The 19,556-nt window shown below is 39.2% G+C and overlaps 1 protein-coding gene and 2 long non-coding RNA genes across 3 annotated transcripts in view; 1 reads left to right on the top strand and 2 right to left on the bottom strand.

Moving 5' to 3' along the window:
• LOC146489833 (uncharacterized) overlaps window positions 1–19,556 on the top strand; it is a 204,203-nt gene that overhangs the window by 123,546 nt on the left and 61,101 nt on the right. The gene's annotated exons all lie outside the window — the stretch shown is intronic.
• On the bottom strand, window positions 4,769–5,270 carry LOC146489838 (uncharacterized). Its single transcript, XR_014864736.1, has 2 exons — window positions 5,225–5,270; window positions 4,769–4,909 (listed from the first exon to the last, which is right to left on the bottom strand). It is a non-coding gene; the product is annotated as an uncharacterized LOC146489838 (long non-coding RNA).
• On the bottom strand, window positions 8,860–11,303 carry LOC146489837 (uncharacterized). Its single transcript, XR_014864715.1, has 3 exons — window positions 10,482–11,303; window positions 9,559–10,165; window positions 8,860–9,005 (listed from the first exon to the last, which is right to left on the bottom strand). It is a non-coding gene; the product is annotated as an uncharacterized LOC146489837 (long non-coding RNA).

Here is a 19,556-nt window from a genome sequence, read left to right as displayed (position 1 = left end):
TTCTCACTCAGCATCCCCTCAGTTTCACTGCACCATGTTTCGCCCACAACAACAGTGTCGTCAGCTCTCCACCTTTTTTATCATGATCATCAGATGTGGGTTTGTTAGCTTGTAAAAGACGCTGGCCTGGGACTTTCATTGTCGCTAATGTCTGTCCCCTTTGCTTCTTGTAGATGACTGGTTATTAGCACAATCCTTTTCATTTTTCAATTTTTTTCTTGTATGGAAGGGACTGTTTTTTCAAGAGAGTGTTAAGTTTAAAAAAAAAAAGAGATTTTAACCCTCCAGATAGTAGTAACTCTTCCTAATTGTTATCCTCATTCTCTGTTTCATCGTTTCTCAATGGTTGCTTGACTTTGCAAATCTTTGGAAAAATGGAGATGTTTTGAATTCACTATAGGTATATTTTCACTAGCTCCTCAGAAACCACAAAAACCACAAACTATAGTAGAAGAAAAGTCTGCAATTTCTGTCGCTCTGTTCAGCTTTCCTTCATTGAAGGAATTAGGCATAAAGTCATCAACAGTACTGGTCATGCTGTTCCATCTAAAGAAGTAGCCGGAGATTCAAAGACATTTTAATTTGTACCTTAACTTCTCTTTATCCAGGAAAGGGCATGGAATTCTGCCCATTATGGAGCCAGCCAACCATTTTCACATGAAGCACACTGCTGCTCTTTCTTAACCTTGCAGGTGTCTTTGACAATTTCCATGTATAACTCTAGCCACAAATTGTTGCAAAATAATAATTATAGCCAGGTACATGTTTTTTTGAACTTTCAGATGCCTTCAAGTAATCTTGATTAGCTGGGTCCTGTTGAAAAAAAAACCCTGCCTTCTCCTCCCTCTCTGTTACAAATTCCCTTATGTAATCTGACAACAGGTGCATCGTCAATGTGCAACGCTATGTCATGCATGAGCAACCCTCCATGCATTTCTTTTTATTCTTTATCTTCGTAATTTCATAGTGAGTTAGTCAAAGTCGTCTTCTAAATTTCTTGGTCTGATTTGTCATGAAATCTTTGAAAATATTCCATTTTATAGAACCGCCATTGGTAATGGCATCTCAGCCACGTGCAGGATTAGTCCTTTCCAGCCAGCTTCCCCCCAGCCACTGCTTTCGTGTGCTCGATGAATCCTGATGTGGTAATCAGACTTGCAAATTCTGGACAATTCGGCATCTCGTAAACCTGACCTCATCAAACAATAGCATTATCCAAAAAGTGAACTTAGGGAAAAATTTAAAAATCATCATAGGCCCCCATCTGCTTAAATTATGAACCCTCACTTAGGAGTGTTTTAAGATTTGCCACTGCCTGGGCACAAAAGCCATGCACAGAGGGTGTAACCTTTACTGGTAGGTTTAGATCTTGTGTTTTAGCTGTAGCAAAAAATAAATTGATGTAAGCTTTTTATTTACCATCACAGATCATGACAGATGTGATGAAAACACAGTTTGGCTCATGAATCACTTTGTTAATGGACGTTCTTGTTGAGGCAGTTCATAAACTTGTAAATCATCCATTCTTGTGTGAAAGTTTTTGTGCACTTTTTCCATCAAGGGATAGATCCAGTTGTGTATTAAATTGTTTACCTTTTGATAAATGTTGATGTGATGGCAGGAACCAAATTGAATGGGCACTCGCTGAGCATATAAAATTTTTCTTCAGCAGTAAAGATTTTAATTAGTTGGCCAGGCAGGGCTATTGCTCTAGCATGTTGTGTACAACAGAGATTGGCCACTGGATGTCTGGGCCTACAATAGCTGCACGTTAAGCAACAGTTAGCACTGTCACTCAATCATTCTTATATTATAACTATTCAATTGATGGAGGCTACAGAAATATGCTGAACAAGGGGCATTCCCTGTATACTTTACAGTGCAACGAACTCAACTGGGGCCACCTAACATTGATCAGCCAATCATAGGTCACGTTTACAACAAAAGAGTCTGGCTTTGGTAGTTGGTAAACCAATCAAAAACGAGAACATGTCTTTAAATTTCAAAGTGTCGGTTTTATCGGTGGCCCCGGTTGAGTTTGTTGCACTGTCTGTAGGACAAAACCTCACCTTACCTTTGGTTAAATATATATATTTTTTACAAAGCGTGAATATCAGCTGTTTCCCATCTCTCACCAATCATCTAGAGAGGAGATGACTGATATTCAGGCCATGTTTAATGCAACCAGACCCTGGCTTCTTTTGAAGACTGTGATTTAACAGATGCAAGGTCAAACTTCTTATCAGCCATCTCTTTTAATTGAAAGAAAAATTTAAAACTTGGTAGTGGGTAATGAATTATGAAATATGTACAGTTATTTATTTTTACAGTGCAATCTTAGTTATTTGAACTCTCAATGTTTTTCAGCACTCCCAATTCTTCAAGAACAAATAGTTGTTAAAATTCTCTTGGATTTGCTTCAGTCAGTTTTTTGCCTCCTATTTTTTGAACAAAATTCATTTTCACTAGGAAGTTAAAAAAAATTGGTAGAGTACTTCCACTGAAGTGATTGTCACATAACATTATTATAAAAATGTTAATATACCAAGTAAATTGTTTTCTTTTACTTATTTTTGAATATCCAATAATAACTGTTAATTTTCATGGGTTTTGTGACATGCAGTAACCAGTGCTACAGTTTTCTACACCTTATCACATAGTCTGGTATAACTTTTTCAGTAACATTTAAGGAAAAACACTAGGTAAATATTATTTCCCTTTTCCATTCTGTCCAGGGTTTATGTAAAATCTTTATTTATATGAAAATAGTTTAATCCACTTATTGTTTTGGAGCATAAAGTGATATAATGCTTTTAATTTGCAAATTATATTTCAAGCAAAGTATATGTTGTACATCATTTTGTGAATTCAGAAGAGTACTATTGCTGTACATGCACTCAACTCTCTTTAGGCACTCTTGTTCCTTCTATTTTTTTCTCTCGGAAAAACAGGATGATGAAAATTAAAGTAAGGAATATTTTTTAGAGAATGCTTATTAAAATTAATGTTATGATACATGGTAGGTATTTTGCTGTGTAAAAATGAATGGGACTTCTCAGATGAGGTGCTATCCATAAACTGGAGTGATGAGTCTGCAGGAGTGAAGTGTTTAGCGGTCTAATGACTTCTTAAATTGGGATTTTGCTTGTAAGGACAAAAGGTTAATGGGTTGGAGCAAGGCCTGCTCCTTAATTGAGAAACCAGAGAATAAAATCTGCGGTGTAAATTTTTGTGGTGGAACGAAACCGCTTAGTTTTCTGTTCAGTGTTACCTCAGTAAGGAATTGTGGTCCATGAAAGGTAAAGAAAAACTCTTTGATGGACTAAAACCTATGACCCCAGGATTTTTTTTATCACTGATGGACCAAAATTAAGGACGGTGCCTACTAATACCGAAGTATTTTTGTTTGGTTTATAACTATGCGGGAAAAGCAGATGTTAGCAAGGGCTATTGGAATCTAAACAGAAAATTGGGGGTAACCATGCATTTTTCAGAGATAACTAAGCAATAATATCTCTAAAAAGCGCCAAAATATAAAGCAATGTATGGGATTTTTTCCTAAATTGACGCCTAATTATTTCTGAAAAATGCATGGTTACCCCCAATTTTCTTATGAGATACCAAAAGCATTTGTCAAGTTCTGCTTTCTCCGTATCATGGGTTTTAAACCGCGCAAAAATATTCCTGTATTAGTAGGCACCACCCATAGGAATCTCGAGATGCGCAGAACGTATGCGCAGTAACAATAGTAGGCACGGTCCTTAATCTCCTTACTAGGGTAATGCAAAATTTAAGTGGTTTCCTTCCCACACAGAAATTTACACTCCAAGGATAATTCCCTGATTTCTCAGTTGTATAGTCAGTACTGCACAACACAAAATTTCATTATCCCTTAATTGTTGTGTTATTTCCAACTTTACTCCAAGTTAACTCTCGTGTAGCAAAGTGTAGAAAAACTGCTGGGGATAACCGGCTCCCATAACTGCCTGATGGATTTTTTTTTGGTAAAGATTTTGACAGCGACAGTAGAGGATTTATACACAATTGGTATTTGATTCTATGTCAAACAATTTACTAACTTAATTTAAAACCAGGTACAAATGACTAGGGACTGAAAAAAAAATTTTTCCCTTGAATAATTAGACTTACGACATTTATTGCATTCAACATAGAAAGAACACACTCCTTACACAGATTGGAGTTGAGATTGTGTGGGAGAACCAAAGTTGATTGCCATGAATGAAAGGATATTGGGACATACATGTGTATATCTGGCAACCCCTGTAGATTTTGCAGGGGCAGATGACATCACCAAATTGGCAAAGGAGAGAACCTACGCTAGGATCAAGGTTATCAAACGCACTCTCTGATCCACTTTTGATTATTACTAGTTTCCATATATACAAAGTAGCAAAAGGAATTCACAAGTGATTGTTGTTTCGACTTTACAATATCAAGAATAACAGGCAGCCAATTACTGCTGTGGTTTCTCTGAACAAAACGGTATCACTTTGCACTCTCAAAACAATGGAACTAATGTCATTGACAGGAAGTTATGAAAGGTTCATGTTTTCCTATCCCTACCGAAACAAATGGGAAAAATTATACAGCATTCTTAGATTAAGTTAAGAGCAAGAAAGACATCTTGACTCTCTTGTAAATTAATATCAGTTGCATGGAACTGACCATTTAGTTTGAGTTTATACAAAAACCAAAATAAGCACACAAGAATAGCTATCAACCTGGGAATAACAGAAATTTTTAAAAATGAGCTTTTCAATCTAATTTATTGAATTAATGAGCTACAACCGTGCAATAAGAAAATATAAAAATGGCACAAAGCTAATTTGACTTGAAATATTTCTCCTGTATTCAAACATCTCCAATGCGCATCTCCCTCAAACAGAACCTAAACATAAAAAAAATCATTCAATTTGACTAGAAAAAGATGAAATTTTAATTATTGTGTAAATCCCTATAACTTATAATGACTCGTTTTTCGATTGCTCCACGGTGTACCAGTTTGCAACGATCTCCTAGTATTAGTAGACCACATGAATTCATATAACAACACTGGCCTACTATTGTCCGTATTAGCTTGCAATTTTAATATTATCTTGATTAAAGATTTCTTTTAGAAAATTGGTCCCTCGTCAGAAAAAAAACAACACTACAAACAGTTTAAAGGTGTGTATGCATACATAAAGATTTGAAGTTATCTTACCTCCTTGATTGACGGAGCGGTAGGACCTTTCGCCTTCCACCGACACAGCAAAACCCCTTCTACTTTTGACATTTAAGCTTATCACACGAAAAATTTTCCTTCAAATCTGCTGTCAAAACGGAACATTTCCACACAGTCGTGCAGGAAAATAAGATGAGGCGTAGGAAAAATTCGATGCTTCCAAACCTGAAAACTTATGCAGAAATTAATCCTTTTTTTTATCCACCATCCTAATACAGGAAGATGTCTGAACACTGCTACTTTTAGCGGAGCTCGCGCGCGCGCCGCAAGGCGCGCGCGAGCGGAGCCCCATAGCTAAGAGATTTTGGTAAACCCATCGGTACGAGAAATTTTGGTTTGGTTATGACGTCACTTCCCTCCGACCGACCGACCGACCGTACATACGTTCGCTACTCCATGTATGCCACCTTTAAATGAGACACTTAAACCCTGTGCTGCAGCCCGCTTTTTTACGGCGGGAAGTTGCATCACCAACTGCGTTTTAGAAAAAAAAATAATAATGATAATTTTGACACAATACAAAGTCAATTTTTGTGACCAACGGAGGGAGAAAGAGCAATACGACTAGCGGCGAGAGAAACAAATCGGCCATCACATCATCAGAATCTTGAAGTGAAATCATTTTACTCCGATCTGGCGCGACCTCTTGAAGTGAAACGTTTCGCTCACTTAACGTTGTAAAAGGAACTAAAAAAGGTTGGAAATGGAATAAAAAGACTGGTTATTCTGAGAAGAGGTGAGCATATTCATGTGATTTTGTTGACAAAACTTTGCTGGATTGCTATCGTGAACGATCTTGTTTTCTTGCAGTGTTGACACGCCGTTTAATTTAAACTTAAGCTTAATATTGCTAAATTCAGAGCAGTCTTTTGAGCTCATTTTTTTTCGGTCCATGTTCATTATTTCCCTTGGAGTTTTATTTCCTAATCTCCTCCAAATTTTACCTTCCAACAGCGGGAGAAAGAGTAAGACGACTCGTGGCGGGAATTTACATGAAGGGGGCATTGATCATAAACAGCAGGCGCCGTGAGTCTTGAAGGGAAGACCCTAGAAAGTGGAACGGTGGAAAGGCAGAAAATCACCTCAAATCCTAGAACACGGAACGGGTGAGGGTTAGGTTCAAGGTTATATTTTATTTGGGGTGATTTCCGACGTTCCAGGTTTTAGGATTTGGGGTGATTTTCCACCATTGCGCCCTTCCACCGTTCCGGCTTTTAGCGTCTCCGATCTTGAAGTGAAGCATTTTACACCGATCCGGCGCAACGAGACGTTGGATTTTTCCTCTTGAAGTGAAACATTTCCCTCACTTAACGCTGTAAAACGAACGAAAAAATCAGCAATGGAATAAAAGGACTGGTTATTCTCAGAAGAGGCAAGTACATGTATATTCATGTGATTTTGTAGACAAAACTTTGCTGGTTTGCGGCTGTTTTGCAATAAATTGATTTCTTGCAGTGTTGACACGCAGTTAATACTGCTAAGTTCAGAGTAGTCCTTTGAGCTCATTTTTTTCGGTTCCTGTTCATTATTCCGATCCCTTGGCATTTTATTTTCTAATCTGGTCCAATTTTGCCTGCCAACAGCGGGAAAAAGAGCAAGGCGAATAGCGGCGGAAAAGGACTCTTTTAGAGGCGGCACATCATAAACAGCGGATCTGAAACAGAAATCATTTTACTCTGATCGATCAACGAAGAAACGTTGGATTTTCCCTCTTGAAGTGAAACTTTTTACTCACTTAACGTTGTAAAACGAACGAAAAAATCAGCAATGGAATAAAAGGACTGGTTATTTCCAAAGAGGCGAGTATATTTAAGCTTAAGTCTTATATTTGATTTTGTTGACAAAACTTTGCTGACTTTTGCAAGATATTTTTTTGCATTGTTTACACTGCAACTTGTTTAACTTAAGCTACTGCTAACTTCAGAAAAGTCTCTCGAGCTCATTTTTTCGGTCCATGTTCGTTATTTCCCCTGGAGTTTTATTTTCTAATCTCATTCCTTTTTGCTTCATGTAAGAAAATTTGGTTCTCAGGTATAATTTTTAGTCAGTGAAACAGACGTCTCGTAACACTTTATCGACTTAGCTAGCATAAGCTAAGTACTGACAAGTTTTTCTCGCATATATTTCTAATTTTTGCATTTATTTCTGACAATCTTCACAGAGAACAAACACAAATACTTTAAAGGATAGGATATTTCTTTTCAAAAAACGTTGAAAGCGAATGTAAAATTAGTCAATAGTGTGACCTCATTTTCATCATAACATCAAGCGTACGCAAAATTTGTTCGCTTGTTTGTACAATTTTTGAAGATCGTCGTTTAGTTTATCTCTGTTCTGATTGTTATGAATTATCACAGTTTTTTTTTCATTTATTACTCCAGGATACATGTATATTTTAAGTCTGTTTCATGGTTATTGTAGCCTTTTTCTCTTAGGTTTATGTACGGCTTTTTGTTGATAAACAACATTTGCGTAAGACAGTGACAGTTCGCCTCGATCATCTTTAAAACTAAAAAGAATAATAACAACAAAAGAAATACTTTGAACGTGAAGAAAACTATCAAAACTCGATAAATAGCCAATCCCGTCCTGAATATTTACCTACAGTGTACATAATATTTTGATATTTTTTTTGTACCCCCCACTCACATCCATGTAGATTAGAATGTCAGTTCTGCTGAAATGGGTTTTTGGGTTTCAAGAGGATACCTTACTACCTTAATGTACCTTCATTGTTGTATAGCAGATAGTATTTTTATTTGCATGAGGCCGAGTAGAGTTAAGGTTTAATTTTCAAGCGTCAGGGGTATTTTGCAGAATACCGAACGTTGAATCTATGGAAGTCCTTTAATGCAGTGGCTGCCATAACAACAAATTAAAGCTAACTGTCTGTATAATCGGTGCTTAGCCCTAAACAGAAAAGAAAAGTGCTTAGACCTTGATAACTTTGTTCATTTCTTTCCATTCTTTATCTTCGTAATTTCATAGTGAGCTAGTCACAGTCGTCTTCTAAATTTCTTTGTCTGATTTGTCATGAAATCTGAAAACATTCCATTTTATAGATCTAGAACTGCCATCAGAAATGGCATCTCAGCCACTGAACTGCAGGATAAGTCCTTTCCAGCCAGCTTTCCCCCAGCCACTGCTTTCGTGTGCTCGATGAATCCTGATGCGGTAATCAGACTTGCAAATTCTGGACAATTCAGCATCTCAGAACCTGACCTCATCAAATAATAGCATTATCCAAAACGTGAACTTAGGGAAAACTTTAAAAATCATCATAGGCCCCCATCTGCATAAATTATGAACCTTAACTCAGGAGTGTTTTAAGATTTGCCACTGCCTGGGCACAAAAGCCATGCACAGAGGGTGTAACCTTTACTAGTGGGTTTAGATCTTGTGTTTTAATAGCTGTAGCAAAAAATAATTGATGTACAGTTGTAAGCTTTTTATTTATCATCACAGATCGTGACAGATGTGATGAAAACAGAGTATGGCTCATGAATCACTTTGTTAATGGAAGTTCTTGTTGAGGCAATACATAAACTTGTAAATTGTCCATTCTATTTCCTGTGTGAAAGTTTCTGACTGTGCACTTTTCCCATCAAGGGATAGATCCAGTTGTGTATTAAATTTTTTACCTTTTGATATATGTTGATGTGATGGCAGGAGCCAAATTGAATGGGCACTCGCTGAGCATATAAAATTTTTCTTCAGCAGTAAAGATTTTAATTAGTTGGCCTGATGTAGGGCTATTACTCTAGCATGTTGTGTACAACAGAGATTGGCCACTGGATGACTGGGCCTACAATAGCTGTGTTTATAAGCAACAGTCAGCACTGTCACTCAATCATTCTTATAATTATTGAATTGATAGAGGCTACAGAAATATGCTGAACAAGGGGCATTCCCTGTATACTTTACAGTGCAACGAACTCAACTGGGGCCACCCAACATTGATCAGCCAATCACAGGTCACGTTCACAACAAAGGAGTCTGGCTTTGGTAGTTGGTAAACCAATCAAAAACGAGAACATTTCTTTAAATTTCAAAGTGTCGATCTTATCGGTGGCCCCGGTTGAGTTTGTTGCACTGTAAGACAAAACCTCGCCTTACCTTTAGTTATATATATATTTTTTACGAAGCCTGAATATCAGCTGTTTCCCATCTCTCACCAATCATCTAGAGAGATTAGAGACTGATATTCAGGCCATGTTTAATGCAACCAGACCCTTTTGACAACTGTGATTTAACAGACAAAAGGTGAAACTTCTTATCAGCCATCTCTTTTAATTGAAAGAAAAATTTAAAACTTGGTAAAGGAGAGAACCTACGCTAGGATCAAGGTCATCAAACGTACTCTCTGATCCAGTTTTGATAATTACTAGTTTCGATATATACAAAGTAGCAAAAGGCATTCACAAGTAATTGTTGTTTTGACTTTACAATATCAAGAATAAGAGGCAGCCAATTACTGCAATGGTTTCTCTGAACAAAACAGTATCACTTTGCACTCTCAAAACAAAGGAACTAATGTGATTGACAGGAAGTTATGAAAGGTTCATGTTTTCCTATCCCTACCGAAACAAATGGGAAAAATTATATACTGCATTCTTAGATTAAGTTAAGAGCAAGAAAGACATCTTGACTCTCTTGTAAATCAATATCAGTTGCATGGAACTGAGCACTTAGTTTGAGTTTATCCAAAAACCAAAATAAGCAACTTTAAGTGTACAAGAATAGCTATCAGCCTACATGTAGGAATAAATTTTTAAAAATGAGCTTTTCAATCTAATTTATTGAATTAATGAGCTACCAGTGAAGTTAGAAAATATAAAAATGGCACAAAGCTAATTTGACTTGAAGAATTATCTCTCCTGTAAGCAAACATCTCCAATGTGCATCTCCCTCAAACAGAACCTAAACATAAAAAAAAATCACTCAATTTCACGAGAAAAAGATGAAATTTTCAATATTGCGTAAATCCCTATAACTTATAATGACTCGTTTTTCAATTGTTCCACGGTGTACTAGTTTGCAACGATCTCCTAGCATTAGTAGACCACATGAGTTGATATAACAACACTGGCTTACTATTGTCCGTATTAGCTTGCAATTTTAATATTATCTTGATTAAAGATTTCTTTTAGAAAATTGCTCCCTCGTCAGAAAAAAAACCCCACTACAAACAGTTTAAAGGTGTGTATGCATACATAAATATTTGAAGTTATCTTACCTCCTTAATTGACAGAGCTGTCGGACCTTTCGCCTTCCACCGACACAACAAAACCCCTTCTAGTTTTGACATTTATCACACTAAAAGTTTTCCTTCAAATCTGCTGTTAAAGGGGAACATTTCCACACAGTCGCGCAGGAAAAATAAGACGAGGCGTAGGAAAAATTCGATCGCTTCCAAACCTGAAAACTTATGCAAAAATTAAAAAGATCCTTTCCTTTTTTATCCACGATCCTAATACAGGAAGATATCTGCAGACTGCTATTTTTATCATGTTTTATCCAAATCTCTAGAACGAAGCAAAGAAAACTAATATTCGCCTCTTCGCTCGTTCTCAGGTAGGTACTTCATATATGGTAATTATTAATGATTACCATATATGAAGTACCTACCATATCCAACGCCCGTTCCGCTGGATAAGGGTAATGCGGGCTCGGAGAACGAGATTGCCGCCATTTTTTTAAATGATGGATCTGGGTACTAGGAGTCTAGGATCAGGAATCGGAAGACCTTAGATAACATGGTCTCCTTAGCAGCCGTTATTGGTGTCGTCACGCTACGCTCCGTGGGGAGGATCGTTGCGTGACGACCCTAATAACGGCTGCGAAGGAGACTAGCTATAGATAACAAGGACTGGAACCAAATTTCAGAGCCCAGTGCTTTTCGCAAAAACGTGGATTTGGTGGGGGTGCCCATTCTCGCGGGCTCACAAACCTGGTTCCAGGAATCTCATTTCCATTCAAAAACGCGCGTGGGCTCTCAGAGGACGAGATTAGGGTACAAGCGCAAAGATCAACCAATCACCAACCCTTGCTCGGTGAAAGGAAAATTAAGAAAAAATGCCCTCTGTTACAAGAAATCAGGAGCCGATGATCATGGGCTCCTGGTATTACATTGTTGATGGGGAGTTTGCTGGATATGCATTAAAAATATATATAACTTTAGAAAGGATCGATGAGGAACTACGTCTATACGATAAGCCGAGATTTCTATAAATGCTAGCAAAAAAATTGGAGCTCCGCTTTTAGGCTTGGCTAAATATATATATTATCCTGTTTTATCCAAATCTCTAGAAGCAAAGACTAGCAAAGACAACTACAGTAGCTCGTACTCATAGCCCGCGTTACCCTTATCCAGGATAGGTACTTCATATATGGTAATTATTATGTCCTCAAATAATTACCATATATGAAGTAACTACCTTATCCAGCGCCCGTTCCGCTGGATAAGGGTAATGCGGGCTCTGAGAACATGATTGCCGCCATTTTTTAAATGAAGAATCTGGGTACTAGGAGTCCAGGATCAGGAATCGGAAGACCTTAGATAACATAGTCTCCTTCGCAGCCGTTATTAGTGTCGTCACGCTACGCTCCGTTGGGAGGAGCGTTGCGTGACGACCCTTATAACGGCTGCGAAGGAGACTATAGATAACAAGGACTGCAAACCAGATTTCGAGAGCCCAGCGCTTTTCGCGAAAACATGGTTTGGTGGGGGTGCCAATTCTCGCGAGCCCACAAACCTGGTTCCAATCCTTGTTATTTAAGGATTATGGATTTTCCTAGGAATTTCATTCCCATTCAAAAACGCGCGTGGGCTCTGTGGACGAGATTGGGGTACAAGCGCAAAGATCAACCAATCACCAACCCTTGCTCGGTGAAAGGAAAATTAAGAAAAAATGCCCTCTGTTACAAAAAATCAGCCTTAAATAATTGTGCTCTCTATATTACCAGGAGCCGATGATCATGGGCTCCTGGTATTACATTGTTGATGGGGAGTTTGCTGCATATGCATTAAAAATATATATAACTTTAGAAAGGATGAGGAACTACGTCCATACGATAAGCAGATTTCTATAAATGCTATCAAAAAAAAATTGGAGCTTCGCTTCTAGGCTTGGCTAAATATATATATCATGGTATGTCCATATGGTATGGACGCTTTCAAGAGTCGTCCCACTCAAGACCATAAACTGTATGCACACCTTCAAGGGACGTCCCACTGAAGGCCATAAACTGTATGGACACCTTCAAGAGTCGTCTCACTGAAGGCCATAAACTGTATGGACACCTTCAAGAGACGTCCCACTCAAGACCATAAACTGTATGCACACCCTCAAAAGACGTCTCACTAAAGGACATAAACTGTATTGACACCTTCAAGAGTCGTCTCACTCAAGGTCGTAAACTGTATGGACACCTTTAAGAGTCGTCTCACTGAAGGATAAAAACTGTTTGGACACCTTCAAGAGACGTCTCACTAGAGGCCATAAACTGTAAAGACACCTTCAATAGACGTCTCACTGAGGGACATAAACTCTATGGACACCTTCAAGAGTCGTCTCACTGAAGGACATAAACTGTATGGACATCTTTAAGAGACGTCTCACTGTGGGCTAGAAAATGTATGGACACCTTCAAGAGTCGTCTCACTGAAGGATAAAAACTGTTTGGACACCTTCAAGACACGTCTCACTAAAGGCCATAAACTGTTTGGACACCTTCAAGAGACGTCTCACTAGAGGCCATAAACTGTAAAGACACCTTCAATAGACGTCTCACTGAGGGACATAAACTCTATGGATACCTTCAAGAGTCGTCTCACTGAGGGCCATAAACTCCACTGACACATTTAAGAGACGTCCACTGAACGACAAACTGTATGGACACCTTCAAGAGTCGTCTCACTGAAGGCCAGAAAATTGATGGGCATAATAAATCCATCCTTCGAAACACGAACATCCCATCTCGAGCATGCAACTGCCGGCAACCAGATCACTGCTCTATGGCCTGGAATTGCCTTAAACCATCCGTAGTTTACCAGGGAATAGTTACCACCTAAGACAATAGGCCGGCCCAATCGTACGTAGGACTTACTGTGACCTCTTTTAAAACGAGATTCGCGAATTATGTCATCATTCTGAGACGCGAACAAGTAAATAAATAAATAAATAAATAAATAAATAGGAATTTCAGTGGAATTCACGGAGTGGCTTTTCTCTCCACTGTTTCCAGCTCGAATTGGAATTTGGAAATGTTGGTTTTTGTGGAGGGAGGAAAACCGGAGTACCCAGAGAAAAACCCTTGGAGCATGGACGAGATAAAAGAGAACCAACAACAAACTCAACCCACATATGACACCGAGACCGGGAATCGAACCCAGGCCACATTGGTGGGAGGCGAGTGCTCTCACCACTGCGCCATCCCTGCTCAGTACAGAACTCAGTAAACACGTTTGGCATTTGAAAGACGCCGGGTTAGGTTTTAATATAACTTGGAAGATTTTGAAGCCAGCTGCGCCTTTTAACCCCGCTTCGAACTGTTGTAATCTGTGCTTGTGGGAGAAGTATTTCATTATTTGTAGATCAGACCTTGCGACCCTGAACAAGCGCAATGAACTGGTAACTTCATGTAGGCATTGGAACAAATTTCTCTTTAGCAAATTTAAATCACCTGTTGCCACGCAGTAGCATCTGATCGAATTCAAATTCTGCCGCGCGCGCATATATGAGCGTACGTTGCAACGGTATTTTAACCGTTTGGCTATTTTATCTGAAGAGTGCCGCACATTTTGTGCGGTACGAAACTAAATAGTAATAAAATTCCAAGTGAAATCCATAGTTTTGAACAACTCGATTATTGAGAGTAAATGTCCCTAAGCATCAAATATAATAGTCAAATCGCGGACACAGCTCAGAATTCGATTTCGCTCATACTTTTTCTATAGATAGGCCTTTGACGCAAACTAAACAAAACTGGGTTCATTTGTTTTAAAATTCGTTTCTTTAAGAGTAATTAAATAAAAACCTTTGGGTTGGTTTTGAGGCTAATTTGGATCGAAATTTCACAACGGTTCATGGCGTTCTAGTGTTTGTTAAAAGTACACTGTAAATATTCCGTTGCTGGAACTTTATAGTTTGGTCTCTAGAAAATTCAGAAGTGATAAGAAAAGCAGTTATTTTACGTCCTAAACAACGTCCATGGGGTTTTTTCTTCAAGCCACCTTCGATACTCTTTCTAAATAGTTTTGGGGTACCTTAAAATAACTTCCTAAAACTCATGTCGGTACGCCAAACTAGGACCTCAAACTATACTGCAGATACAAATAAGGGATAGATGTCAAAAGTTATACTGGCATTTTTGGGGGATGTAGGTTAGTTGTGTGATACGACTTCGTTGAAGTTTGCTAATTTGACAAATTTGCCGACGGACGCCATTTCGAAAACTAAGGGGCAGCACTAAAAGCCAGAATCCGGAATCCGGAATCCGGAGTCCGGAACAGAAAACCGGAATCCGGATCCAGAAGAATCCTCAAGATTCAGCAGTTAGATTGTACAAAAATTGTCTGAAAATAATCTCAACGCAAATGTTATAATTTTCGATTCGTGACACTAGAGGAAAAAGTCTATTTAAGTCATTATTTCACGCAAATGAAAAATGATTGGTCTCACGGCTTTCCGATATGCTGGTTTTCTAAAAAATCGAGTGTATGACAATTTTGCCCCCCCCCCCCCACCCCCGAAAAAAAAAAACTTTCAAGAAACGTTTCCCCCCCCCCCCCCCCCCACTGCAATGACAGTTTAAAAATTTTAACCTCCCCCCCGTCACCCATGGTTGGCCTGGTGTCTGAATTGTTGAGAATGTCCTGGGCACAACACTTGGTTACACCGTATTCAATATTGCGGCTACCAAAATATGTGCGGAGGTCGCTAGCTCTCTGAATCTGAACTGGCAAGAGAAACGATCAGAGGTTAGGCGAAATTCAAGTAAGAGAACGTACCTTACATCATCTCTTCAATGATTGATAATAACGATGTTTTGTTATTGCTGGAGTCTATTCTTCAGTCGTCAAAAGAAGGTACACGGAAGGTCAACGCAGCTAGGGGTTTGAGAGCAGTACAGGAGCATTTGATGTATGGATGTGGATATATAGATTTTGAAGAAGCCTACCATCTCTATTTGCCTTTTAGTCATTTGTTTTGCCCAGATAACAAGCCTTCAGAGATAAACTGCTTGATGGAATACACGGTTTGCCTGTCTATGTCATTACTCAACCTATTACGTGCAAGATCTTTGTTGTTCTTAAGAATAGTAGCGATATGGAGAAGATTCTAGTCGATTTTACCAACTCTATGATTGATGAGAAGAGTTCCAATCACCTTATTGACAGAGATACTCTGGCAATGCTTTTAAAACGTATGGACTCTGAATACGATAGAAACGTACTGCGCACTGTTCTAGCCCTGTTTTATACACGCCCGGAGTTATACAGCTTTGCAATTGATGCAGACACCGCCAGAAGACGTATAACAGATATTACTGAAATAGCAAAGGAATGCGACAATGCTTTGGCAGCGGGAAAAGACCTTGTTCGTCTCCACCTCCTGAAAAAGAAAGAACAAATTCAAAGTCAAATAAGGGAGGTAAACAGCACACTTGCTAAAAACCGAGATGTCTGGCCAGAAAGGAGAGTCAAAGATTTTGAAGAGTCAAGAGAACCATTTGAAGAGAGGCTTGGTGAAATTGAAAATCTACTTGAGAAGGGAGATACAGCTGCTGTTGAAAAAGTAAGAAGAGCTGCTAAAAGGCGTGCTGGATTATTGCTGGATCGTGTTAAGAGAAGAAAACTTGACGCCCATAGATCAACGTAAATGGACGAAGATGAGGAGCAGTACTTGTTAAAGGCAATAGGAGACATGTCGACATGCCATGGAAGACGACATGACACTTTCTTGTATATGCACCACAGAGTAAAGGCAAAAGATATGCTCAGAATTGTCAACCACAGGAAAGCAACCAAAGGTAAGAGGCCCCTTAAAGCTGTGTCGACTGTGCTGGCTCGTGGAAAATCAAAGCGCACGTCCAGTATCCAAGCCAGGCGGCACTTAGGACAATCTCTCTTTTGTTGCAAAAAGCCACCCAAGACAGAAGACAGCGAGACAGAGTTGACACATCATCAACGGGCACACGTAAGAAATGCAGTAGAAGATTACTGTTATAAGGACGAAGACAGAAAATACGCATTGATTAAGAGGATTGACGACAAGGCCTATGTTCGTCCTGGAACATCAGTGGGTTTGCGTGACGTTAAACGAGGAGCGATTTATCAGCCCAGTCATTCGGAAATGGCAAGAAAACTTCCTATATGACTGGGTAAAAGAGGAGGTTTATGTTACGCCTTCAACTCACCGCATTTTTACTATAAGAACCTAGAACAGTTGGCGACAAAGAAGCGTATGTAATGAGCGAGGATGCAAACTAGGGAGTAGGGAGTAGTGGAACAGTGTGGTCGTCAGAGGACTTAGACCTTCGAGCGAGCATGCCAGATTTATACGAAGTGTCAGATTCTGGTTCCTCTGGTTCTATTCCCTTTCAAAGTTTCTGTACAAGGATAAAAGACAAAGTGAAACACTTTACTCTCACAGCAACTCAAACAGACGTACTGGCAATTAGTGCAGGTGCAAAATGTCCATTTCGAAATTACGAAAAGAAACGTATAGTCCACACTTCTGAGTACCTTGAACGAGCCGCAGATAAATGCGACATTACCAAAATGTCAGAGGCAGAAGACCAACATTGCAGCAGAATTCAAGGGCTCGTTCAATCAACTGTTTCCTCCATGAACAACTTGTCCACAAGTGCAAATACTACTAGAACAGAGCTTTGGGAGGAATACCAAGTTGTAATAAAGAAATGTGAAGAAATTCTGACAGTATTGAATGACTTACATTTACCAAAAGTGAAACCGCGAGTATTAGAACTCACGGATGCAGGACCTGGTGTTGGATGCAACAATGGCGCTGTCCAATATAGAATCGCAGAGACAGTACTCATTCATGGTCTTGATAAAATTGTTCGCGTACACAGGGCAAGAGGCAATAGCGGCCAAAACGAGGCGGAACGCACAAACGCATCAATTGGTGATGCACTCGTTACTGGCGAGACTCTTCAAAGGGAATATCATAAACGTTTTGAAGGAATGAGCAGAGATGAAATCGAAGCCCTGTCCCTTCAGGAATATGAGCAGCTAGAGGAGGAAAGAATGAAGAAAAACGCATGGCGAGCTGCTGTGGACTTAGCCGAGCGAGTAGATGGAGAGTCTGCTCCAAGTGGCTTTATATCTTGCCGTGTTACTCTGAATAAAAGTGAGCAATTCCTGTTGGATCGGGACTATATGGAGAAATAAATTTCAACCAAATCCGGATCTGGTAAACTGAATTTACCTGGCCATGGATATTACAGCCAGATCGAGAGATTCTGTGAACTACATTTCAAGAGGGGGGAGCATTACTTAGAATATGTAAAGGGAGCATGTGACGACAAAGGAGGACTGTGTGATTTTTGTAGAGAGTGGAATGGCCCTAGGACTGGATGCGTCCCTAGGCCGTACCCAGATTACGAAACGACCGGATTTCATTACTTACCGGCCCGTAACACTCCTATTCAAGACCACACAGGCAACGCTCGAGATGTTAATGACTTTCAACCGCGTGCATAGCTTAAAAAGCTCGTTAACCGAAATGCCATATCATCTTCAGATGAAGACGGCATCAAAGACTTCTCTACAAAGTACATAGTCCCGGAAAATCTTGTTCGAAACTATGTACTCCATCAAGAACATTTGGAGTTGATGAAACAGAAAGGGCAGAGAGAAGAAATGGCAAATAAAAGAAGCACGAAGAGAAAAAAAATAGGATTACAACTAAGAAGATTTGTACGAAAGCAAGAAGATATCGTCTCTAAGAGTTCTTGAGCTAGACAAGTACATTGACCACCAGAGTCTCTCAGAAAGAGCTCATAAAATGAAGAAAAAGGACAAGGTGTCACTTGTGCAAGCTCACATTGCCATGGCAGCATTTTCCATTGTAAGGGAAAAAAGGATGCTGGATCAGGTTGAAGATTCAGAAGACGAAGATGACGTCGTACTCAACGAATGGGGTACATCACAAAAAGATGGAGATCTTTAATTGTTTTGTCTTTGTAGGCAGCCTGAAGATGAACGTTTTGCTGCGATAAATGCGACGACTGGTGCCTTGGAGAATGTCTAAACATGTCAGAGGAGGAGATTGAAACGTGCAAGGATAACCCTGATTTAGAATTTATCTGCCCTTTATGTATTTCTACGTAATGATACTTTCAATCCAGTGTGGAATGCTGTGGTGTATATCTTAGGAATAAACAGAAACATACAAGAACGATCCTGTAGACTTTATTTGCCCTTTGGTATTACTTCTTAAACTCTTCCTTGTCAGCTTCGCAGCCTCGATTCAAATTTATAAATGCAAGTTTTCATTCAATTTACTTTATTAAATATTAAACACAACGTGATGAAGTAGACAAAATACATGAACAGTGAAAGTAAGTTCCAACTTCGGGATTTCGCAAGCCCTCTTCTGTTATGTCAGTCTCTGTGTCACTGATGCTGTCGGAGCTGTTTTGATTTGCTTCCTGGTAATCATCCACTTTACTTAGCAGTTGTGTAGTTAAACGGCTTGGAACAAGGTCCACTATTGTACACCTGGCTAAATTTGCCAGTATGTAGTAAATGGACAAGGTGTTGTACTCTAGACGCTGTGATAGATAAGGGAACTTCTCTATCTACTTTTAGATCACTGTCATAAATAACTTCCCCTTCTTTATACATTTTTTGTCCCTCTTCAGTGAGAAGATAATTGACAATGAGCTCTACGTTCTTTTGAAATATCTGCGTTTTCCTATTTTCATTCTTTTTATCATTTTTCTTTTCTTAGCAGCACTACTTTTCCTATATCCACGTCTGGTTTTACAAACCGCAGTAAACTTCTTAGCCTCCTCTTCGGCTTTTGATAGTAATGAAGTCATTTTATTTCTCATATCCTGCAGTGACTCAACCAGTCTACCATTGCAAATGTGGTGGAACATTTGCCACTTTGATCGTATGCCTTAATCCTCGCTGAGAAAGCCTTCAAGGACAACCGGTTTAACTCTACATATGACTTGAACATATCAAAGGAGGACCTCGTTGATCTCCTGAATGTGGCTACGAAGGACCAGCTGTTCCAATTTAATGGTTACCTCTATGAGCAAATCGATGGAGTGG

Source organism: Pavona decussata, unplaced genomic scaffold (genome assembly GCF_977016875.1).
Source record: "Pavona decussata unplaced genomic scaffold, jaPavDecu1.1 SCAFFOLD_2, whole genome shotgun sequence".
NCBI lineage: Eukaryota > Metazoa > Cnidaria > Anthozoa > Scleractinia > Agariciidae > Pavona > Pavona decussata.
Note: the sequence above shows the minus strand (reverse complement) of the source record. Positions and strands in the feature narration are given on the sequence as shown.